Source organism: Cupressus sempervirens, chromosome 2, assembly GCF_028749045.1.
Source record: "Cupressus sempervirens isolate cs-2001-9-10 chromosome 2, ASM2874904v1, whole genome shotgun sequence".
NCBI lineage: Eukaryota > Viridiplantae > Streptophyta > Pinopsida > Cupressales > Cupressaceae > Cupressus > Cupressus sempervirens.
Window position 1 is genome coordinate 515,198,655 of NC_143119.1, and position 26,948 is coordinate 515,225,602.

A 26,948-nucleotide genomic window follows, 5' to 3' on the forward strand; every position below is an offset into this window, starting at 1 on the left:
GGTTATGTCATATATCTGTATCAACAATTATGCTTAAAAGTATTTGAAAATACTACATGAAAATAAGGACCAACTGTACTATTTCTTGACACTTCAAAAAATACATTAGTTTTTGGACCCTCACAATGCCTTGAAAACTCATTTATATAATATGATTGCAACAAGCAAAGGGAAATTGTGATTGACAAGTGTCCCTCCAAACAAGAAACAAAACACCATAACAAGAGACAAAAGTGAGTACAACAGAATGCCAAGCATGTCAAAAATTCTTTAGGTAGGCCCGTTTCTATTACTGCTACAAATCATCAACTTTTGATTTGTCCCCTACTATTCTAGATCTTCAGAATACATGGCTACTAAACTAGCCAATGAAGGGCTATCCTGTGGTGCCTCCAAATCAATTTTTTCCCATGGATTTTCACTGCTTTCATCTTGAACAGGCAATATTACTTTTTCACCTTCTGAATTTTTTAGACATAGTGCTGATGTGTCAATGATCTACACCTCACCTTTCTATTCTTCATCATCATCTATACTAGCTTCTTCTAACTGCTCACCAAAAGCAATATTTGTCATCTAGGTGTTAAATTGTGCATCATCAAGCCAGCTGAATTGCAGGATATCATCTTGCTTCTTTAATATATAGTTAGCCTCATTTTCAAAACCAACAAATTCTTGTCTCAAAGAATCAAAAAATAGCTGGACTTTAACCAATTCGTCTATCATGATGGCCCACTAGGCATGCCCCATTTCATTTATAACTTTATTTATCCTTGTGCAAAATAGGTCATCTAACTCTTTACTCCATTCATCCTTATTTTTCAATTTATTCTTTCTATCCAAGGCACAAGGAAACAAATCAAGTTTTTTGTTCTTGTACTTGCTTAAATAAGAAACAATTTTCAGTTGCAAAGCAATTCTCCTGTTATCAAAATTTGACAGGTCATTAGCAACATCATACATTTTTTCAATATGGTCATGGGAAGACCTTATAATTGAATAACATAAAAGGGTGATTTCTTTCTCCCTTTTTCCCCACTTATTAACAATAGGCTTGAGGGTTTCATCATGGGTTTTCAATTCCTCCCATACACTTGTTACTCTTGCCAACTGATCATAGAATAAGGGCCATTCAATTTTATCTACTAAATACATTAGAGCCTTTCTAAACTTATCCTCATATTGCATATTTAGTTCTACATGCAAGGCCCATAGCTTGCTTTTCTCTTCTTCAAAATCCAAAATTGTGTAATATTTTGGCCTTTGAGGTGTGTATGGTATTTCTGCAAGGGGGGTGGATTTAAAAGGTTCCATTAGAGGATGGGGGTATGTTATTCTTGGCTTGGTGGACTTCCCCATTAGCTTGTCTTCAAGCTCAACTCTCCTTTTTACCTCCTTATTTTAGGCCTCAAGAATTGTTTCATATTTATTCTATAACTCAAACATAGCATGTTCTTCCTTCCTAGCAGTGGCCAAAAGAAATTTGGATGAATCCACATTCCAGTGTGTTGCACATGTGAGGTATCAGTAACCCTTCTTACAATTATGTTTCCCATCAATCCAGATTCATCTAATTTTGATGGTGTGGCTCTAGATCCTCTTCTTAATGACCAACTGACCAATGCAACTTGATCCTCAACAAATGTAGTGCCCCTAAAATCCTTTTTATTATGATCTTGCAAATTCAATTTTTTTGAAACATAATTGAAAATTAAGGCATCAACAATATCCCAATTTGGTAACAATAAAATGTTAGATGTCGTCACCATTTGCCTCCCCTCCTTAGGGCTTATATTCTGAAATGATTTTATCATTTCTTCTTTGTTTTGTTTCTGGATGGAAGCTTCATCTATTTTTGGATGCTCTATTTTTATCCTTTTGCATCTCTCTTCAAAAATATTCATGTTTTCCCTCCATGCAAATTGCTAGAAAGCCCTAGATCTCACAAAGCTATCATCAGCCAAAAATTGATGACTTGCCTTTTCTAACATAGGGTCTACTTCCCTACCTCTATAGTCTACTATTGTTAGATCCAAACTTGGTAGGGGAGGTTCTGGAGGGTTTCCCTCATCTAATTCCACTTGAGTAATAAAGATACCTCCCTGTGATCCCATCTATTCAATCTGCTCACTAGTAAGCTATTCCTCTCCAATCCTCAAAGGGGATTGAGTGGGTGAATATTCCTCAACTTTAGGCCTCTCTTCTTTCATTACCTTCTACCTCTTGGGACTAGCTTCAACAAGTCTCTCCTCTTGGGTTGCACTGGTGGATCCCATTATTTTCTTGCCCTTATCTATAGGAGCCCTTTTATTTTGAATTACAGTGTAACTAGGCTTCTTTTGTACAATTATTTAACTAGCTCCTAAATTAGGAGTGAAAGCTAACCTCCTCATGACTTCTCTGGCCTTATCAAGATAAGAATCAATAAAAAATTGTTTCTTCTCATTCATAGCTTCCATTATTTTAGGGAAGTTACTCATGAGCTTATTTATTTTGTAAGCCTCTGTATTAGCATTATCTAGAGGACTATATTTCTTATCAAAACAATGAATGAATTCTAGGACCTGGGAATAGACTCTCCATTTTTCTTTTTTAGTTTCTTGCTCCTAAAATGAGAATTCATTCCTTATAATTTCCTCTAGATAATATGAATCATGTTTGACTTGTCCTAGCTTAATTCTATGCCTCAAGGTCTGATTAAAAATCCCTCAGAATCACAAAAATGGGGATGTGAGATAGCCATCATATACTGATCCAAAATTTTATGCAAAAATAGCCAACCCCCTTTGGTAATCACAAATTTATGGGCCACTATGTAGGTAGGGAAAATTGACCCTAGTTTCCTTTTCAACAGAAACATTTCCTCTACTCGTGCTAATTGCCACAAAACTTCAGCCATTCCTACCTTCAAAGGTACTTGGTAAGTCAAGACATGAGGATTCCCCTTAAAACCATAGATTTTGAAAACTGTAGAAATAGGGTAAGGAATGATATCTCCCCAATTATGTGAAACTTTCAAGTTATGGGGTTTGTGCATAGGCCTAAGGAGGTTCATTAATACATTAGGGATTCTGGGATTGTCTCTTAATATGAGACATCTCAATTTAGAAGCAAAATACCTATCAAATCTAACAAAACTTGCATTATTTGCATCCCAGGTCATATCTACACTCCACAACTAGACTGGCAATGCTTCCCCATTCTCTTCTGTGTTCAATTCCATCTCATTACCAAAATATGTCACCCCCTTGAACAAGAACATATGCATCAATAGAGAATAGTGGCCAAAAGTTTTCTCCACTTTTTCCTTCACAATTCGAACTAAACCAATATGAATTTCTTCAACAAAAAAGGAGGCAAAATCAAAGATAACATCTACACTAAAAGAAGCAATTTGAACCATCATATACATAAGGTCAATGGGCATGAAATCCTGCTCATCCTCACCAAAAACACAACACAGGGTCATGTATATCTCTACAGCCCAGGAAGTGAAAAGACTCTTCTTAAAAGGTTCCCTAGAGGCTACAATAATTACCAATAGAGTTCCTATTGTACCAATGTGTGCCTTCAGTGAACCTCCCCTAATCACATCCTTCTTTGCTTTGTATTCATTTTCTAGTTCTGGTAGATTGATTAGCACATGGTAATCTGACAATGGTTCTAGGTGAAAAACCTCTCTAATTTCTTCAAAACTAATTGAGATCAGAGGCACACTATCATTTCTTCTTACCACCCTAATACCTTGGTCATAATTCTTGGCAATGGCTTCAAGAAAATCATAATCCATGAAAACACTTGGAACTACTAGCTTTCCCAAATGAAAATTCTAGATGTTAGCATGTAGGGCAAACAAATTCCTCTCTGAAAACTACTTTTTAAACAAGACAAGACTAGTTTGCATAGTTGTTGCATCCCTAACCAAGTTCCCCTTTTCATATAGGCCATAAAAAATCTTAAGCCTAGGGTTTAAGGAAATTAAACTTTTAACTTGTGCAGGCTCAATGGTGGATTCTGGGAGTAATTCTAGAAAATTGTCATGGACATTTCTATCCATATAATTAATTTTCCTAGAAAATGCTTTCTTAGGAGGCATCTTGATCATAATAATAGGAATTGGAATTCTACAGAGGTTTTATATGAGTACTTACTTGACTTGCCAGAATTGTTCTTCTCTGAACCTCTACAATTGCTTTTGAATAGATGAGGAATTGCTTCACATTTGTGCCAGGCTAAACACAATATGATCAACAAGCTCTTGTGCTCAAAAAATGTGAAATCTTTGTTTGCGTGAGACTGGAACTAATGAAATCTCCTGTATTATACTCTATTTCTCCCACATGCGAAGCTTTCATTCATCATAAATGCATAGAATAGAAAAAAAGAGTGGCATCATACTTCCTTTTAAATTTGCACCGTTGATCCTTAAAAAATCCTACGATCCAGGAATGAAAACTAGGTTGACTCACTTTTCTTCTTAGCACATTGGCAGTCAAACCTTTCCTTCAATTTTGGCATTTCAATCTGGGCCCACTAATGAATTGGGACACATGTCATCAAGTTGCTACCTCGCTATGCATAACTTTTGAGCATCTTGCTATAGCGAGATAGTGATAACCACTAATTTTACTTTGATTGTGTGGAAAACATTTGAAATAACTCTTAAGAGAACAATGGTGGCCCCCTTGTTTGCTAACTCACTATACATAATCTTCGCACATCTTTTCATAGCAAGTTAGCAAGTATCATCGATCCATGCTTGATCTGACGATCGAAATTCTTTGAATATTTTATGCATGGGGAGTGGGTCCAGGTTACCACTGGCACTGAGCTGGTTTAACATGTAATCACACACACACACACACACACACACACACACACACACACACACACACACACACACACACACACATAAACCTTTAGTGACATCACACTTCCTTAGGCTTGTCATGTTTGTTATTTTCAAGCAGGTCGCTACATTGCTATCAACAAAATTACTAACTTTCTAGCTAGCAATATAGCAAGTTTCAACAAATTTAGAATTTTTGATTTATAAATGCTCAGTAGGATGCCACCATGTCATTTGATCTGCATAACTCAAATTTTTCAAGTCATTCATGCGGGGCCCACCTTTGAAGATTTCCATTACATCACAACCTTCTGACTAGTCACTACATCACTACGAATAAAATTACCAACTTTCCAGCTAGTGATATAGCGACTTTCCAGTAACCCATCAAAACCAACACTAGGAATTAAAACTATTAATGGCACAACCTTCACAAAAATAAAAGTAGAGCTTGCACAATATCTTCCTTGGGATCCTTAAAATCATTTCCTATTTTAAAAGAACGTCGTCTTTTGTAATGACTGGGCCCTCGCTATGTCACTATCAAAAAATTGGTGTTTTTCTTGGTAGTGATATAGAGACCTTCGACGGATTCACAATTCTGGTGATGGATAACAAAAGATACATTGATTGAAACTTCACCAATTAATACCAGTGTCAGAGAAAGTGGTCATGTACATTTATGAGACAACATGGGAATTTTTGTGGCCACATCAACCTTAAACAAGTTACTGCTTTCTTTAAAATTCAGGCACTCATTATGTCACTACCAATAGGTTAAATGGATTTTCTAGTAGTGACTTAGAAAATCACAAGAGAAACTTGAACTCTAGTGACACCATTTGTGACTTTTTCCTCATGTGTTCTTTCTAATACTGACAAGCCTAGGACATAGCACATGATCATAATATCTTCATATTAACACACATTTTTCAGTGCTAGACTTCATTTTTTCAATACCACAACAAAGTTCTCCAATGATCGCTACATTGCCATAGGAAACAACCTTACAAATTTTTATAGGATGTGACAAATGTGGATTCAAATAAGATCCAATGGTGGGATAAACTTTTTCAAAAGGACTCAACAATGACCTCAAAGTAGGCAGGAAAAGAATATTCACTTTTCTTTTTTAAAACTTTCATGCCAAGATAAAATAAAAGGGCAAGACCTAGGGTTTTACATAGATTTTGAAAGGTACCAAAATTATGAGACCAAAACCTAAAACCCCAGGATCTAATAAAAGGACTCACATCTTACTTGTATACCATGATTTTAAGAGAAGTTAGTTATGTAAAAAATCACACCAACACCTAGCAAGTTTATCGAAGGCTAGTGACTAGTGGGTCTTAGTGTTCCAATTGTGTTCGAATTTACCTCTCTTGTAACAGAGAGCTTCCTACCAATGTCAGGGAGGTTTGGCACAATCCCTTATAGGACTATTAGAGGAAGGCTATGCATTGAAAATAGGTGGATTGAATTCAATTAGGAATACAAGATTGGGGGAAATCCCTCTCATTGGCCTTGCTAAGGAAACTCTGGAGGTAGCCCTTCTATGGCTAGATTATCCTACCTAATGAAAAACAAGAAATAAAAATCACAAACAGGTCTGGGAATCTGATCACATGAGAGAGTGAGAGCATATCCATGCTATTTTGGCTCCCCAAACATGGTAGACACAAATATTTGATTTCTATCCCTTATACTATTGAAGACAAGGGGGCTCCTAATTAGACTATGTGTGGGTTATTTTCCTCATTCAACTATAACTGATCTTTATAGAAGGTTGAGCTTTCTGATCAACTCAAAGGAGTTGAGAGAATAGGCCTACTTCTTTATCAAATCAGCAATTTTGAACATTCTTATTAAGCCAGGTTTGAAAAACTAAGAAATGCCACGCTTTTAATTGATGAGAGTTGAGGTCCACCTACCTGATTCAAAGCTAGCAAAGGCTAGGTGCATTTATGAGGTCTTTGTTCCCATTGCGCACTGTCTACAATTTGAAAGTTTGTTTGTTGACGCAAAAGGGACCTATAAGCAAAATATATTTAGATCTAGAAGTTAGATTTAGGAAACTACAACTTTTATTAGATGCGCTATAGAAATGCCCATATGCGTTACAAAAAACATCAAATGCACTCTTCTATTATGCAAATGCAGTATAAGAAAGTTAAATGCACTATGGGATGCTTCAGATGCTCTACAAAAATGATTAAATGCATCATAGAAGGTCTCAAATGTGCTATTCTATTATGCAAATATGTTATAATAAAGTTAAATGATCTATGAGATGCTTCGTATGCTCTATAGAAATAATTAAATACGTTACAATACCCTTAAGAGCACTATAAGAATATGCAGATGTGTTACAAGATAACGAAAATGCATTATAGAATAATATATAAGTGCTACAATAAAATTAAATGCCTTGAAATAGAGTTCATAAGTGTTAATATATCTCTTAGAAGTGCTGAAATAGAGCACAGAAGCATCAGAAGACTTAGATATGCCCCTTCTATGCTCTAAAAAGACTTTGGAATGTTGTTCTTGCTGATATGAGGTCTTTTGAATGCATTAGAACCTATCTTTGATTAGATTTGCACAAGAGAATAGCCAAAAAAACACAGATCTATACTAGAAATGAAGGATTAGACTGAAAAACTCAAAAATAGAGAGGCTTTTAGTTCAGCCCCACTGTGGGTGCCATTTTGTACATGGTAAGAATGTGTATTCATGAAACTTTAACACAAAAAGTAAATGGAATAATGAAAAACTATACTAGACCCAAGATATCATCAACAGTAAGTAATCTCTATAAGCATCTCATGTCTCCCTAACTACAACCACTAAAATAATTGTTAGATCAACATCTTAGTGATAGTTCTGGAATGGGATATTGCTAAAAATGTAGATCTACAATGAAACATGCAAGATCTATGACTAGAATGTAGATTATATGTGAAATACAACTCCTAGAAATGCTCTTGAAATGATCATGATATGAAATAAATATTCAATAAATGAAGCTAAATGATACAAGATGATGCTAAATGACACAAAATGGTGCTAACAATGCTATGAAATTGCTACAAAGAAAATGCTAAATGATGAGTGCAAATGTGCCTATAGTGCAGATGCATAAAAACTTGGGTCCCTTGTCTCTTAGATTTCCCTCCTATTTATAGGATTTAGGAAGGGGTTGGGGTAAGAACCAAGAATTTCACTTTTGACTGGGGGTGAAAGTGAAACTCAAAATATCTCATAAGAGGCCAGGAGGAAGAGTCCAACGGACTTGGTTTTGAGGATAATATGAGGATTTTTCAAATTCTTTTAAATGGTAAAAGGGAGATTTCCATCTTGTGAGGATAAAGTAATTTTATTGATTTACTAAATGATTTATTTTCAACACTTTGTCTTTTTCCTTCCTCCCTTAGTCTAATAATTTTATACCTACCTAGTTCAAACCTATAACATAAAAATGAATTCATAAGTCATTAATGAATAGGAGACACGAAATATGGATTATTGATAAGAGCAGCAACATTTAGTGCACTCACTAATGATAATTATAATTTGTGTAACCAATGAAGTAATATAGAACAAGAATATATATGTATACATTATTATACCAACTTTTGTGATTTTGATTGCACAACTTCAACTTGTATATTGTGGTGAATTTGAATTAAGAAATATGCTAGGTAGATGCCCCAATATGTAATTATAGTGAATGGAGGATAAGGGATAGGTATTATAACTACAACTCAAAGTACTATCGGGTGGGTTCTAGTCTAGACACACCCCTAAGTATAGTAAGCCCTTACTTGTGGAAGATGTCAATAAAGATAGCTATGTTGTTGGTACATGGGATCAATCACATTTTAGTAATATGGTCTGTAGGCAATCATCTAATTTCAATACAAGCTCTATGCAATGTATTTGGAAGACCTAAGATTCCTCCTTTCCCTTAGTGACCTTGGTATGACCGTATTATGTCAGTAATGTAAATTTTATAAGTAATTGGATTTAGTTCCTTTTTTGTTTGATTTCAAATTTTATATTTTAATAATATTTCCTTCTTGCCAACAATGTGATGTTGAGCTACTTACCCATATTTTTTATTGATGGTTTTATTTTTTTTCTAGGACATGCCTTTATTTCTTGGTTAAAAGTTTACTATTGTGGCCACTCTCAATTTCTTTTCTTTCATATGTTTATATTGAATATTTCATCTTTGATTTTGAATTTAAATTTTGAGGTACCTTCTTGTGAATTGTGTTGCAAATTTACATATGATAGGCCTTCCAAAGGGATTCCTAACAATCAAGTGGAGGTATAACATAAGGGTATGGGGTTCTTAATGAAGGTATTTGTGTGCCACCCTCTCCCAGAACTACTATAGTAGGACTAGTGAATATCCACTAACTATTATTCAAATGGATTGCACCCCAATATAAACTAGTTAAAGTTATGAGTTAACCTAAGGGATTTTTAGATGAAAAAGTTGCATGTGTAGAATTGGACTTATTTAGTGTCCTATCATGAAATTATTACATAGTGGAAATAGTAAAATAAAAATGTTTAATCTCTAATAAAGATTCAAGTTTTATTATAAGGAAACCTTATTTGAGGGAGACTCATACAACTGGTACCTCAATGAGTGAGTATATATATCATACCCATGTTAGAGTTATGGGTTTAACTTTACTTTTAGTAAGAGGAATCAAGTTAAATATGTTATTATCTTTGAGTGTATATGTGAATTATAAATCATTCTTTTGTATCTAATTAAATTTTGGAATAAGTCTAGACAAGGTCTAGTATGAGATAAAAAAATTAGTTTGTGTGACTTCTAGGAGGAAGTCAAAGGCTAGTGGGGAAGGATGTAATACCCCTCCTCGTATGTACTTATTTAAATATGAAATTATTTTTTAAATCATTTATAGGAGATTTCAATGGATATACAAGAATGACAAGGTAATGATATGGGTGAATGTTATTGTTCTTTCTAGAAACCATGTAGAGGACATCATGATAAGTATGCTTATCTTATGAATCATGATTATGATGATGGATATGAATTAAGATTTTATGGTTTAGGTGTCCTATTGGAAATTGAGATTAGTTGATATGTTCATGTTTCGATACCCTATGATTTGAGACTTACTACATTGTTTGACTATTTAAATATTAATATGTATTAATGGTGCTATGAGGTGTTTCACCTTATGATGATGATGTTATTTATGGTACCTTGATGATTAGGCTATATGCATTTAGATAGTTTAGTATGCTCTATTGATGATGCTAATGATGTTTAGGTATATAAATGCACTATGATGATTATTCTAGTATTTTAAATTCAAATTGATGAATATGATATGGTATTTCAAGTATGCAAACAATCGTGTTATCAAATGCAAAAATGGAAAAGTTATAAAGATGCAAATATAGAATGTCTAGTCAATTGATTATGTAAATCTGGTTTATATATAAATGTAATTGTATAGAACTAGTAATATTTGCATTGAGTGTGAAAGAAATTTAATTATAGAATTAATTAGAGAAATAGTAACCAACTCTATGTACAAACTGTAAGAGCAAGGTCGAATCCAATAAAGTAATTTGGACCTCATTGTCAAGTGATTAATTTGTATCATAATCTAAATATCTATGCATCATTCTATATTTTGTGGCATGTCAAATGTTATGTAAAACTAAATCTTATAATATCACTTGATGCTCATTATATGCATATGTGTATTGACATGTGAACTAGGGTTGGCAATGTAACTTATTAACCTAAGATTGATTTACTTAGTAGCCTAAATTAATCCCCCTTGATTAGGGTTTAATGGAAGGGTCATATCCTTAGGATTTGGAGATCAAATATTTCAAGCTACTTGTATAGGTCATGAATTGATCCTACAAGCCAAATTTAATGTAATCCAAGTGCTCAAGTGGTAGGGGTATGGGTTATGAACCCTTTCCACTCTTTTAGAACTTCCCAGAAATATTTATAACCTCTAAAATATCCCAATTTCCCTTTTTTGCAAAAATGGATCATATCCACGAGGTTATCCAAGTTTACACTCTTGCTAAGAGGTTTCCTTTATGGTGGGGGCAAGTGGGGAGACCAAAGGAGGCTTAGAGTCAAGTTAGGCTTATTGCAATTTTTGGGTGGGTGAGTTTAGAAGTTGTTTAGAGTCCCTTTGAAGAGTTGGAGGGTGTTCACCCACTCTCTATTTTTAGAGAAGTCAAAGCTTTAGAATTGGAAGGAGGAATAGATTAAGCCCATCTCAAAACTCATTCTTGCAACAACCTTTGTGAAAGGAGATTTCTCCATTGCCACGAATATGTTCATTTTGTTCTTTGCTTAAGTGTGTGTGTAAATCTCTTGCATGTTTGGAGTGTTTTGTGTGTTGTCATCATGTGGGGGATGGGTATTGTGGGTTTTTACCTATTTTTTCATGTTCTTGTCATGCCCAAAATATTGAGGCAAAAACACACCAATAATTTTTTTTTTAAAGTTAAATAATCCACTATATTAATACATGCTATATTGAATAGGTTATGGAAAGTTGATAAAGGATTAAAAAGTTAGTTTTAGTTACATTTCATTAAGATATAGAGTTAGCATTCTAACCATAATGTACAGGTTTAGAACACTAAGCAAGGTGTTATAGGTACACTAAGTTTGGGTTGACAAAACCCTATTTGGGTGATAAAATCATGTTTTCAAGGGTGATTAGGGTTCCTTAGTTCCTTGGGTTAATTTGGATTAAATTAGTTTAGGTTGAGTGGGGTTAGGTTCACATACTTCACTATCTGACATATTCATGAAGTAGCACCCTAATTTTTTATTAGGTCAACCTTACTTTACTACTTAGCATTGCATATTACTATGTTCATTTATTTTCATAAGTCACGATAGTTTATTGTGTCATCTTCTATTAGTTTTAGTAGTCAGTCCAATCTCCTAGGTGAACTAATTGCATCATTACAGATATTGGTCTATACTGTAAGATTTAACCCTCTTATTTTCCAAGACATTAAACTATATCTTTTAAAGAAACATGACAAAAATGTAAATTTTTAAAATGTAAATAGACAATAAATTAATAATTATTAAAACATTAACATGCCTAATTATTTCCTAACACTTATTCCAATCATACTTAACTTCCTACTAAGTAAACATAACTAATGAACTCATGCCTTTTTCATTTTCAATAATTAAATATTTAAAATGAAACACACACCTTTTTAATAACACCTATACTAACAGAAAATTCATAAAATAAAATTATAAACAAAAAACTATAACTAATACTAATAACTACTAACTATTAACTAATTCCTAACTAACCCTTTCTTGTTACTTACCAACCCCTCCCCTAACTCCTAACACCTAACTATCCTTAGCCACTAATCATGTGTAGCTTCCAAAGTTGGGGGGCCACTATCCCATACATCCCTCATGTTGCCCAACTCTATTGTCTTCTCCCAAGAATAGGGTACACATGATGATGATTGGAGCAGGTTTAAAGTGCTTTAGTTTTGTTTGGAGGAAGGGGGTTTATATCACATGTATTTCAACTAAATACCCCCCCCCCCCTCCCCACCAAGGTTAACATGCCAATTAAACACATTCTTGCATGGGCAAGGTGGTGCGGGTTCCAAAATGTGAGGGGGCAATCTTCTAGCTCATGTGATAGAGGAAGATATTGTTGTAGCCTCCAATGCATGGGGAAAGCATAAAGATTAATGTGAATATGACATATGTTTCCCTCCCTTTTCAAACTCAAACTCTGCCAAGTTGTAGGAGACATATGCACATGGAAGTGATTTTAAAGGCCTTCAATGCATGGAAGGATGGTGACATCAGCATAGGTGAACACATAGACAAGGGGAAGTTATGAATTAAAGTTTAGTGGGTGAGGGGGGATAAGCTAAATGTAGGATAGAGATAGATTTTTTCAAAAAAAAAATTAATATATATTTATAATTTGAAAAGGGGAATATTTTAGGGAATATTCTCTATTACTAAAATTGGGAATTAAAGTTTTCCATACAAATCCCAAAGATCATTTCGGCTCTCAATTATGTGAAAAATATAAGATTTCTCTTCCACTTCAAGTACTAGGTTTTTCCATAGGAATTTTCCCATTGCATAGTGTAATAATGTTTTGTCATATTATAGAGTTGATTTTAGTTACAACATGGATAATAATTATTTTGTATCCACATTAAAAGTGATTCTAATTAGGTTACATCTAATGCATCACAAGGTAAGATACATTAATTTAATAACTTTATATAAGCTAAGGGTTTATGGTGTAATTAAGATGATCATATCCAATCGAATACTGATTGATTTTAAATGCAACCAAGGTAACCCTACTAATTGAACATCAAATTTGAATCCAATTTCCAATATAACATAGCCATAATCAAATTGAATAGCTTCATATAACATCAATACCTATAATACAATTGATCACTTTGAATTTAGAATAGAATTTTCAAGGGTACAAGAAGTGAATTGTGAAACACTATATTTCTACATTCATTCTATCAATAACATGTTTAATTTTATGCAATAATCCATATTTAAATTATCAAATTTAGTGTGATCAATAATTGATCTATTACATAAATAAACATCCAATTACATCCTTTCTTGGTTTTATGTATACAATGCACAAGAAAGAGATATCCAAATAGAGAAGTCTCCATTGCAACAAAGCTCAATAATACCATGACAATTCTAAGTCCATTTTTTCTCTACTACAAGTTATAATCTAAAAAAATTTCATATAAATGAAGACAACCATGGAGATCTCACCTCCCAACCAAGGCATCCATGTGAGGCCACACCCCAAGCTAGGAGAACTAGTAATTGATCAGGTGACATTCAAACACAATCACAATGACACACACACAACATATAGTTCCCCATCCAAGGTTTTTATAATAGGTTTTGTAATGAAATTATAACTAGGGAGAAGGTGTATTTTTTTAGGTAGGATATGTCAATCATGAACACAAATCATATGCCTCTTCTAAGACTATTGTACACGGCAAGAACGCGTATTCATGAAACTTTAACATAGAAAGTAAATGGACTAATGACAAACTATACTAGACCCAAGGTATCATCAACAACAAGTAATCTCTACAAGAATCTCATGTCTCCCTAACTACAACCACTAAAATAGCCCTTAGACCAGCATCTTAGTGATAGTTCTAGAATGGGATATTACTAAAAATGCAGATCTACAATGAAAGATGCAACATCTATGACTAGAATGTGGATTCTATGTGAAATGAAACTCCTAGAAATGCTCTTGAAGTGATCATGCTATGAACTAAATATGAAATAAATGAAGCTAGATGATATAAGATGATGATAAATGACACAAAATGATGCTAAAAATGCTATGAAATTGCTACAAAGAAAATGCTAAATGATGAGTGCAAATTTTCCTATAGTGTAGATGCATAAAAACTTGGGTCCCTTGTCTCTTAGATTTCCCTCCTATTTATAGGACTTTGGAAGGGGTTGGGGTAAGAACTAGGATTTTCACTTTTGACTGGGGGTGAAAGTGAAACTCAAAATCTCTCATAAGAGGCCAAAAGGAAGAGTCCAATAGACTTAGTTTTGAAGATAATATGAGGATTTTTCAAATTCTTTTAAATGGTAAAAGGGAGATTTCCATCTTGTGAGGATAAAGTGATTTTACTAAACTACTAAATGATTTATTTTCAACACTTTTTCTTTTTCCTTCCTCCTTTTTTGAATTTTATTTTATGAATTTGAATTATTTTCTTCCTCTTTTAAAGTTGATTTAGGTCTTGTTGATTTGATAGGTGATTAATGACCTGATGTGATTTTTGATTTAAAAGTCTACAACTACCAAATTTTGGGTGTCTACAACTACCAAATCACAATATACCTTCATTTTTTTCTCTCCTTATTTCTCCAAACAACATTAGTTTGCATTGACAAGGGCCCATAACACCTTACTTTCTCTCTCTCCTCAACATGAGGAAATACTCTTCATTGACCTAGAGTCTAACTAAATTCATTCTCCCATACATGGTCACTTCTACCCTATCCAACGGTGAGTAATGCCAACACACCCTTCATAGTTTTCCCCACAAGACCAAAAGTAAAACATGAAAGGAAAGGAGATAGAAAACCCATAAATAACCATCCCTCATATGTTTCACCACAAACACGCAATACACCCATACATTCAACATGTCACAATTTGTAGAATGATACACACACATTCAAATTACAAAACAAATAAAATACTTGGCAACGTTTGAATCACTTTATTGGATTCAACCATAGTCTTTTCGTTTGGACATAGGGTCAATTACCAATTCTTTGATAACTTCCATGGTTAATTATCCTACAAACTCAATTCAAATATCAGTCGTTTGATAACATCACATTCATATATTTAAACCAAATTATATAATCACATTGATCACAACATTAAACTTTCATTTAAATAAATTTTTTCTCATTTCTACACACATATTTAATCATCACTAATTGCATAACTAAATTATTTGACATATTCATAATTCTTAATCATTTATTGAAATACATCATCATAATGTAGTCCTACACATTAAACATCAAATGGCATGATTAAGTATTTTTTAAGTAAAGCATCACATGATATAAATAATATAGATAATGTCCAGTCCATCATATAATGTCTCAACATATCAAGTCATAATGTGTCAAAATGAAATGTATCAGATGTGCTATGATGTATTGGGGTGAGGCCTCACATCCTCCCCCACTAGGCATGAACTTCTTCCTAGAGTTCATAAAAAAGGTATGGGTATTGTGATCTCATCTATGCTGCATCTTCTCATGAAATTGTGACCTCATCATTACAATCCTACTAGACCCTAACCTAGTCTAGTCATTGGCCTCAAAGAGCTAGGGTCTATCAGGCAATAATACAGATAGGCTCCAATACTAAACATCCTCTAATTCCACCAAAAAGGCATCCTAATCTATAATATGAGATTCATCATATATATCCTCTAAGTAAAAAAATATGGAACACATCATGTATACATGATAGGCTAGGTGGAAAGACTAGAAGGTAAGCAATTGGTCCCATCCTCTCTAGGATCTCAAATGGTTAAATGACCTAAGGTGCCAACTTAGAGCCCTTTCCAAATTGAATCAAACTCTTGTGTGGTCACACTCTTAAGAAGAATGTACCTCTAGCTTTATACTCTCGAACCATCCTCTTCACATCAACATACTTCTTTTGTCTATTCTATGCCTCTCTAAGATGTTGTCAAATCAAAGTCACTTGCTGCTCTATCTCTTTGAATATATGAGTACCATTAGATACTATATCCTTGATCCTGTGCCAACTCAAGGGTGTTCTACAAGGTCTTCTATAAAAGGTGTGATAAGGTGGCATACCTATAGAGGAATGGTTCTAATTTTTTTATGCAAACTTGATAAGATACAAGTATTCCTTCCATTTGACCTGATGGTCCATTACATACATGTGCAAGATATCCTCCAATACTTGATTCAATCGCTCCATCTAAATGTCGGTCTAAGGATGGTAAGTTGTACTAAAATTAAGCCTAGTGCCCAATGCTTCCTATATCTTTCTCCAAAAGGATGATGTGAATAGTGAGTCTCTATCTAAGATGATCTTATGGGAGATACCATGAAGTTTGACAATGTCTTGCAAAAACTCCTAAGCTATGTCTCATGTTGTAAAAGTAGTACACATGGGTGAGAAGTGGGAAACCTTGGTCAATGTGTCAACTACCACCAAAATGGCATCATGGTAGAGAGAAGACATGGGAAGACCAACAATAAAATCCATAGATATAGTATCCCACTTCTAATATGGAAACTCATGAGGCTAAAGAAGCCCACCAAGATGACAATGCTCTTCCTTCACCCTTTGACACTCAAGGCATCTTGTAGCAATGTTAGCATTCTATACTCTCATGCCTAGACAATGATATAACTACCTCAAATATGCATGTAGCTTCTTAACACTAAGGTGCACTACATAAGGTGCTCTATGAGCCTCAAGTACAATGAGCTCACATAAATTCTCAATGGAAGGTACATAGATACATCCTATATGATGCAAAAGTCCATTAGAATCCAATGAATACTCTAAGTACTTCCATTCTAAGGGTCTTTGAGAGCACACCAACTAACTAACCTTTGCATATAGCTCATCTTCTAGCAGATGATGTAGGCTACTCTCTCTCAAACTGATTCAATTAGTTAGAAATGAAAGATGAGAGTGCATCCTACTTAAGGCATATGCAACCACATTCTTCTTTCCCTTGATGTAATGAACATTAAAATATTACTCATAAAGGAACTCCATCCATCTTATTTTTCTAGCATTAAGGTTTGACTATGTAAATATGTAATGCAAGCTTTGATGGTTGGAATGAAGCTTGAATCTATGACCTAGAAGGAAGTATCACCACTTCACTAAAGGATAAACAACTACTACAAGATATAGGTCACGAGTAGGATAGTTAAGTTTATTAGTCTTGAACTTCCTAGTCTTGTAGAAAATAGGTCATCAATCCTACATAGGGACTACCCCTATACCACCCAAAGATGCATCTGTGCATACCAAAAAATCCATAGAAGAATCTAGCACTACAAGAATTGGTGCACTCATGAGGGCTCTCTTGAGCTCTTTGAAATCTCATAACACTTCTCTGTCCATTCATACTTCTTCCCCTTTCTTTGAAGAGATGTGATTGAGTGTGCCAATCTAGAGAATCTCATAATAAAGCATCTATAAAATCTTGCTAGTCACATAAAACTCCTCACCTCTATGACACTGGTGGGTGCTAGCCAATCCATGATATCCTTAATCTTCAATGGATCTACTGAGACCTCATTTCCTAATATAACATGACCCAAATAATGTATCTCAGATCTATAGAACACACACTTTGACAAGCTACCATACAACTAGTTTTTTCTCAACTTCTGTAATATTTGTCATAGGTGCTCCTCATGCTCCTTCTTGTTGTGAGAATATATCAAAATATCATCCAAGAATATAAATAAAAACTTATCCAAAAGGTACAAAATACTCCATTCATGAGACTTATGAATATAGCTAGAGCACTCATGAGGCCAAATGGTACTACGGTGAACTCATAGTGACCAAACCTCTTACAAAATATAGTCTTGTGGATATCACTCTCCACAATCCTCAACTAATGATAACCTAACTTTAGATGTATCTTTGAGAATGCTTGGGTACCCTAAAAATGATCAAAGAGATCATCAATCCTACAAAGTGGGTATCAATTCTTAATGGTTACTTTGTTCAATTATTGATAAATAATGCACAACCTAAGTGATCCATCCTTCTTCTTCAAGAAGATCACTAGTGCACCCCAAGGTGACACACTAGGTTGAATATACCCTTTCTATAAGAGTTCCTATAACTATGTCTTTAGCTCACCAAGCTCATGAGTAGTCATCCTCTAAGATGCTCTTGATAGTGGCTCAGCTCCTGACAGAAGATCTATGTGAAAATGCATTTCTCTAGGTCGAGGCATACTTGGGAGCTCTGAAGGAAATACATCTATGAACTCCTATAAAATAGGAAAATAATTGAGGCATGGCTCTCCCTATAAATCCTCCTATCTATCACTAATGATGATAGTGAATAATTGACATCCCTTTAATATGCACCATCTAAGCTGCATAGCAGAAATTATACAAAGAGATACTAGACACTTCACTCCAAAGATCACTCTAGAAATCTCATATTCATTCACACACTCTACCCTCTTTTATCAACAATCCATCTTGGAACTATTGGCATAAAGCCAATCCATGCCAAGGAAAATATCATATGAACATAGAGGGGTGATGCATAGATTAGACATCATGTTCATGTCTCCAATATGAATTTGACAATTATGAATCATGGAACTAATTGACACTCTAGCTCCTAAGGCTAACTCTACCTCACAACTGACATCCTATCTAACCATCACTAGCCCCTTATGCTCCATTATAAATGGAGATATAAAGGAGTCAGTAGCTTAGGAATCAAATAAAACAACAACCATACTACCTTGTATTATACTTGTGGCCTTGATAACTATGGCCTGATGCTTAGCCTAGTAGTTATCAACTGTTGCAACACTCTATGGTATCTACCCATATCACCAACTATAGGCTCTAAGGTAACCCCTCTCTACCATAGGCTGACTATGCCTATGGATACTCTCTAGCTAGGTGACCCATGCCACCACAAGTGTAGCATGGTCCTTAGGTTTAAGCCTATACACACTATTATCTGGACTACTGCAGACCCCCAACCCTACTAGATCCATTGTAACCACCCCTAGAAGATTGTTGAGTCTTTTCTAGTTGTGAATACATTTCCTATGCCTTCTAATCCTATTTAGGACACTATGACTATCACTATTTGGGCTTAGAGCCTCGATAACCCTATGATGGTTTCTACCTAGAGTTGTGCTATGATTTCTATACTGGGACTATTTACCCTTGGAGAACCTTGCTAAATATTTTTGATTCCCTTTCCAAGGGGGTTTGTCTTCCCTTGACTACTGGGTAAAATTTTGGTTCTGAGGCTAATCTCAAGACTCCTATCTATCCTGAGTATCCTTATCAACTAGTGCTATCTCAACTACCTGTTTTAAGGTAGTAGGGAAAGCCAAGTGGACTACACCCTAGAGAGAGAAATTAATGCCCATAATGAAATAGTGGAATCATAGTTTCTCATCCTTCATGTATTCAACATAAAGAAGGAGCTCAAGAAACCAACTCTCATACTAGGCTATTGTGAGGCCCCTTTGCTATAGATAATGGAACTCCTCTATCTACTTCTATTTAAAGTGCTAAAAAAGATACCTCTCTAAAAAAAAATTCAAAATTGTCTCCCATGTAAAAGTGTCAATCCTCACTCCTCTTATAAATTCTTCCTATTGCCACCTCCTTTAGTAGATGAACTACTATTTGTGACTTTAGATTACTCCCATAAGGAAATAATCTAAAATATCACTGCAGACTTTGTAACCAAGCCTCTACTACTGCTCTGTTAGTGGAGCACATAAATAATGGTGGTTGGAGTAATATCAACTCCTTAATCTCATCTCATACATGTCTAGGAGATCTATTGAGTGGTGGACCTAACTGATGCAGCAACTCACCCTCATGATCACCTTGTCCCTCAACTTGCCTCAGTAGAGGACTCCTACTTCTCTCTCTATCATCTGCTTCACCTCCTTCAAGTACCTATGCTTCCCCTTTGGTAATCTATTTCTTGGGTTGTACTATGAGTGGTAGCCTCTACTGGACTACTTGAATCAGGGTTTGGAGGGCATCCAAAATGTCCTAATTAGGGTTTTGTTGTGGTAGTGGTGATGGAGGTGGTGGTGCATCTTCCTATTCTTCCCCAATACCTATAGCTCTACACCATTTGCCTCGTTAGGTGTTTCATGTGACAGGAGGTATCCTTCACAAAAACTAAAGTTTAAAATAAGTTGAAACATAATAGATCTAGGTTCCTAGTGTTGAAACTGATGCTTTGATACCAAAATATCATGCCCAAAATATCAAGTCAAAAACACACAAATAAATGTTTTTTTATAAAGTTAAATAATCCACTATGTTAACATATGCTATATTGAATAGGTTATGGAAAGTTGACACAGAATTAACAAGTGAGTTTTAGTTACATTTCATTAAGATGTAGAATTGTCATTCCAAATATATTTTATAGGATCAAAACACTCAAGTCAAGGTGTTATAGGTACATTGAGTTCGGGTTCACTAAACCCTAGTTGGGTGATGACATTAGGTTTCTAAGGGTTATTTGGGTTCCTTAGTTCCTTGTTGTGAATTTGGATTAATTTTTTTTAGGTTGAGTGGAGTTAGGTTCACATATTTCACTATTTGACATATTCATGAAGTAGCACCCTCATTATGGTACAATGGGGTTTAAACCCTAATTGTTGATTAGGTCAACCTTACTTGACTACTTAGCATTTCATATTACTAGGTTCATTTATTTTCATAAGTCATGATAGTCTATTGTGTCATCCTCTATTAGTTTTAGTAGTCAGTCTAATCTCCTAGGTGACCTAGTTGCATCATTACAGAAGTTGGTCTATACCCTAAGTACTAACCCTCTTCTTTCTAAGACATTAAAATGTACCCTTTTAAGGAGCAAGAAAAAATATAAATTATTAATTTGAAAATAGAAAATAAGATAATAATTATTAAAATATTAACATACCTAATTAATTCCTAACATTTATTTCAAACATACTTAACCTCCTACTAAGTAAACCTAACTAACTAACTCCTACTACTTTCATTTTCAATAATTAAATATTTAAAATGAAACAAAACCTTTTTAATAATGCTTATACTAACATAAAATTCATAAAATAAACTGATAAACTATAACTATAACTAATACTAACAACAACTAACTATTAACTAATTCCTAACTAACCCTTACCTTTTACTTAGTAACCCATCTCCTAACTCCTAACACCTAACTATCCTTACCTACTAACCATTGGTGGCTTCCCAAATGGGGGGCCCACTATCCCATACATCCCTCACATTGCCCAAGCCTGGGATCTTTTCCAAAGAATAGGGTACACATGATGATGATTGGAGCAGGTTTAAAGTACTCAATTTTATTTGGAAGAAGGGGGTTCATATCCCATGTATTTCAACTAAATACCCTACCACCCCCCCCCCCCCCCCCCCCCCCACCAAGGTTAACATGCCAATTAAACACATTCTTGCAAGGGTAAGGTGGTGCAGGTTCAAACACAAGGGGGAAATCTTCCAGCCCACATGATAGAGGAAGATATTATTGCAACCTCCAATGCATGGGGAAACCATAAAGATTAATGTGAACATGGCATATGTTTCCCTCCCTTTTCAAACTCAATATCTACCAAGCTGCAAGTGAAATATGCACATGACAAGGATTTTAAAGGCCTTCAATGCATGGAAGGAGGCTAACATCAACATAGGTGAATGGGTAGATAAGGGAAGTTATGAATTAAAGTTTAGTGGGTGAGGGAGGATAAGGAAAATGTCGGATACAGATAGATTTTTCAAATTTTTAAAATATATATATTTATAATTTGAAAAAGGTGTCAAAAGGGTTTTGAGGGGAATCTTTCAGGGAACATTTCTTATCACTAAAATTGGGAATTAATTTTTTCCATACAAATTCTAGAAAGTATTTTGGATCTCAATTAGGGACATTTATAAGATTTCTCTTCCTATTCAAGTACTAGTTTTATCCGTAGGAATTTTCCCATGGCATAGTGTAATAATGTTTTGTCATATTATAGAGTGGATTTTAATTACAACATGGATAATAATTGTTTTGTATCCATATTAGAATTGATTCTAATTATCTCACATGTAATGCAACACAGGGTAAGATATATTGATTTAATAACTTTATACAAGCTAAGGGTTTATGGTGTAATTAAGATGATTAATTTCCAATCGAACATTGATTGATTTTAAATGCAACCAAGGTAACTCTACTAATTGAACATCAAATTTGAATCCAATTTTCTATAGAACATAGCCATAACCAAATTAAATAGCTTCATATAACATCAATATCTATAATACAATTGATCACTTTACATTTAGAATTGAATTTTCAAGGGTACAAGAAGTGTTACAAGAAGTGAATTGTGAAACACTATATTTCTACATTAATTCTATACATATTTACATTGTCAAATTTAGTGTGATCAACAATTGATCTATTACAAAAATAAACATCTAATTACATCATTTCTTGGTTTTAGGTATATAATGTACAAAAAAGGGATATCCAAATGGAGAAATCTCCATGACAAAAAAACTCAAGAACACCATTACGATTCTCAATCTAGTTTTTCTTGACTACAAGTTATACTCTGAGTAATCTACATATAAAAAAAGGTAAGCATAGAGAGCTCACAATTTGGACATAGGGTCAATTAGTGATTCTCTGATAAATTGCTTGGTTAATTATCTTGAACACTCAATTCAAATATCAGTAGTTCAATAATATTACATTCATATATTTAAACCAAATTTCATAATCACATTGATCACAAAATTAAACTTTCATTTAAATAATTTTTTCTCATTTTTGTACACATATTTAATCACCACTAATTTCATAATTAAAGTACTTAACATTTTCATAATTCTTAATCATTTATTGAAATACATCATAATAATGTAGGCCTACACATTAAAAATCAAATAACATGATTAAGCTTTTTAAAAATAAAACATCACACAACATCAATAATACAAATAATGTCAAGTCCATCAGAAAATGTCTCAACATATTGAGTCATAATGTGTCAAAATGAAATGTATCAAATGTGCAATAATGGATCGTGGCAAGGCCTCAAATCCTCCCCCACTAGGCATGAACTTCCTCCTGGAGTTCATCAAAATGGCATGGAAACTGTGATCTCATCTACATTGCATCCTCCCATGAAGCCATGACCTTATCATAACAATCCCACTAGACCCTAACCTAGTCTAGTTCTCATCCTCAAAGAGCTAAGGTTCATTAGGCAATAATACAAATAGGCTCTAATGCTAATTGCCCATCTAAATCAACCTACAAGGCATTTCAATATATAATGTGAGACTCATCATATATATATATATATATATATATATATATATATATATATATATCCTCTAAGTATAGAAACATGGAACACATCCTAGAGGTGTGACAAGTTAGGTGACAAGCCTAGATGGTAAGCAACTAGTAGTATCTTCTTTAGGATTTGAAATGGTCTAATAAATTGAGGTGCCAACTTAGAGCCCTTTTCAAATAGAATCAAAATCTCATGTAGTCACACTCTCAAGAAGACTCTATCTCCAACTTTATACTTTTGATTCATCCTCTTCAGATCAACATACTTCTTTTGTATATCTTGTGCCTCTCTAAGCTACTGTGGAATCAAAATCACCTGCTACTTCATCTCTTTGACTATCTAAGGACCAATAGATACTCTATTCTCCATCCTATCCCAATTCAAGGGTGTTTTTCAAGGTCTTCCATACAAGGTTTGATAAGGTGGGATACCTATAAAGGAATGGTGCTCTTTGTTATAGGAAAACTCAACAAGATGCAAATATTCTTCCCATTTAACTTGATGGTCCATCACATTCATGCACAACATATCCTCCAACACTTGATTCACTCTCTTAGTCCAACCATCAGTCTGAGGATGGTACACTATACTAAAATTGAGCCTACTGCCCAATGCTACCTGTAGCTCTATCCAAAAGGATGATGTGAATAGTGAGTCTCTATGTAATATGATCTAATGGGGGATGCCATGAAGACTGACAATGTCCTACAAAAACACTTGAGCAATTTCTCATGCTGTGAAAGTAGTATACACAAGTGAGAAGTGGGTAACATTGGTCAACATGATAACTATCACCAAAATGGCATCATGGTGGAGAGAAGACATGGGAAGACCAACAATAAAATCCATAGATATAGTATCCCACTTCCACTCTAGAATCTCATGAGGCTGAAGAATCCCACTAGGATGATGGTGCTCAACCTTCACCGTCTAATCCTCAAGGAATCTTTTAACAATGTTAGCAATCAGCACTCTCATACCTAGTCAATGATATAACTACCTTGGATTTGCATGTAGCTTCTTAACACCAAAGAGTACTACATAAGGTGCTCTTTGAGCCTCAAGTACAATGAGCTCACTCAAATATCTAATAGAAGGTACATAGATATGTCCTCTATGATGTAAAAGTACATCAAAATCCAACAAGTATTCTAAATACTTCCCTTCTAAGGGTCTCTAAGAATGCACCATCTGAGTAACCTTTGGATATAGCTCATCTTATGGAAAGTCATGTAGGATATGCTCTCTCATATTAGTGCAAGTAGTCAGAGATGAAAGTTGATGGCACCTTTTACTTAAGGCATCTGCAACCACATTCTCCTTTCCCTTGATGTAATAAACATCAAAATTATACTCATAAAGGAACTTCATCCACCATTTTATAACATTAAGGTTCAGTTGTGTAAATATGTACTACAAGCTCTGATGGTCAAAATGAAGCTTGAATCTATGACCTAGAAGGAAGTGTCACCACCTCACTAAAGCATGAACAATTACTGCAAGCTCTAGGTTGTAAGTAGGGTAATTAAGTTCACGAGTCTTCAATTTTTGAGACTCATAAGAAATAGGTCATTTGGACTACCCCTATACCATCCAAAGATGCATCTATGCATACCACAAAATTTGTAGATGGATCTAGCACTAAAAGGATCGGTGCACTTGTGAGGACTTTCTTGAGCTCTTGGAAATCTCTTTCACACTTCTTTATCCATTCCTAATTCTTACCTTTTCATTGAAGAGATGTGATTGGGTGTGCCAATCTAGAGAATCTCATAATAAAGCATCAGTAATATCTTGCTAGTCCCATAAACTTTCTCACCTCTATGACACTAGTGGGTGTTGGCCAATTGATGATGGCCCTAATATTTTATGGATCTACTCAAAATCCATCACCCAATATAACATGACCCAAAAAATGTATCTCAGGTCTATAGAATGCACACTTTGACAAGTTGCCATACAATTGGTTTTCTCTTAACTTCTGCAATAGTTGTTTGAGGTTCTCCTCATGCTCCTTCTTATTATGAGAATATATCAAAATATCATCTAGGAATATGACTACAAAATTATCTAAAAAGGTATGGAATACTCCTTTCATAAGGATCATGAATACAATTGGAGAATTTGTGAGGCCAAATGGTACCACAATGAACTCATAGTGACCATACCTCAAAAAAAAAATGTAGTCTTGTAGATATCACTCTCCACAATCCTCAACTGATGATAACTCAACTTCAAATGTATCTTCAAGAATAATCAAGAACCCTGTAACTAGATGAAGATATCATCAATCCTAAGAAGTAGGTATCGGTTTTTAATGATTACTTTGTTCAACTATCAATAATCAATCTACAACATAAGTGATCCATCCTTCTTCTTCATGAAGATCATTGGTGCACCCCAAGGTGACACACTAGATTGAATATGCCCTTTCTTTAATAGTTCCTCCAATTGAGCCTTTAGTTCACCAAGCTTATGAGAAGTCATCCCATAAGGTGCTCTTGATACTAGCTCAGGTCCTAGCACAAGATCTATGTGAAAATCCACTACTCTAGGTGGAGGCATACCTAGGAGTTCTAAAGGAAATATATCTACAAGTTCCTATAGAATAGGAAAATCATTGAGGGATGGCTCTCCCTCTGAATCCTCCTCCTTGTCACTAATGGTGATAGTGAACAACTAACATCCCTTTTACATGCACCATCTAAGATGCATAGCAGAAATCATATAAAGAGATACTAGTCTCTTCACTCTAAAGATCACTCTAGAGATCTCATATTCATCCACACACTCTACCCTCTTTTATTGACAATCCATCTTGTCATCGTGGGTAAATCTCTTGCATGTTTGGAGATGAGTTTGTGTTGTTATTATGTGAGGGATGGGTATTGTTGGTTTTTGCTTGCTTCCTTTTCATGTTATTTTCCTTATTTTGTTGAGAAAACTATGAAGGGAGTGTTGACATTACTTTCCCTCAGATAGGGCAAAAGTGATTTTGTATGGGGGAAGGGTTAGTTGGACACCAAGATGGTGTAGAGTCTCTTCTCATTGTGAGAAGAGAGAAGAAATGCAAGGTGTATGGGCCCTTGCATGTGAATGACATTGATCTTGCTTTGGAGGGGATATAGAGGAGAAAGAATGAAAGCTATGTGAATTTCTAGCCTAGAAAAGACATTTATATTATATGTTTTTACATTGAGAAATATCCTACTTGGTAGTCCACCTTCACTCCTATGATATGGGTTCAATGTGAACCCAGTTGTACAAGCCTTGGAAGGGTGTTCTTATGTTATGTTTTCAATATGTGAGATTTGATTTGGTTGTTATTTGGCTGATTACCATTTTTGCTAGC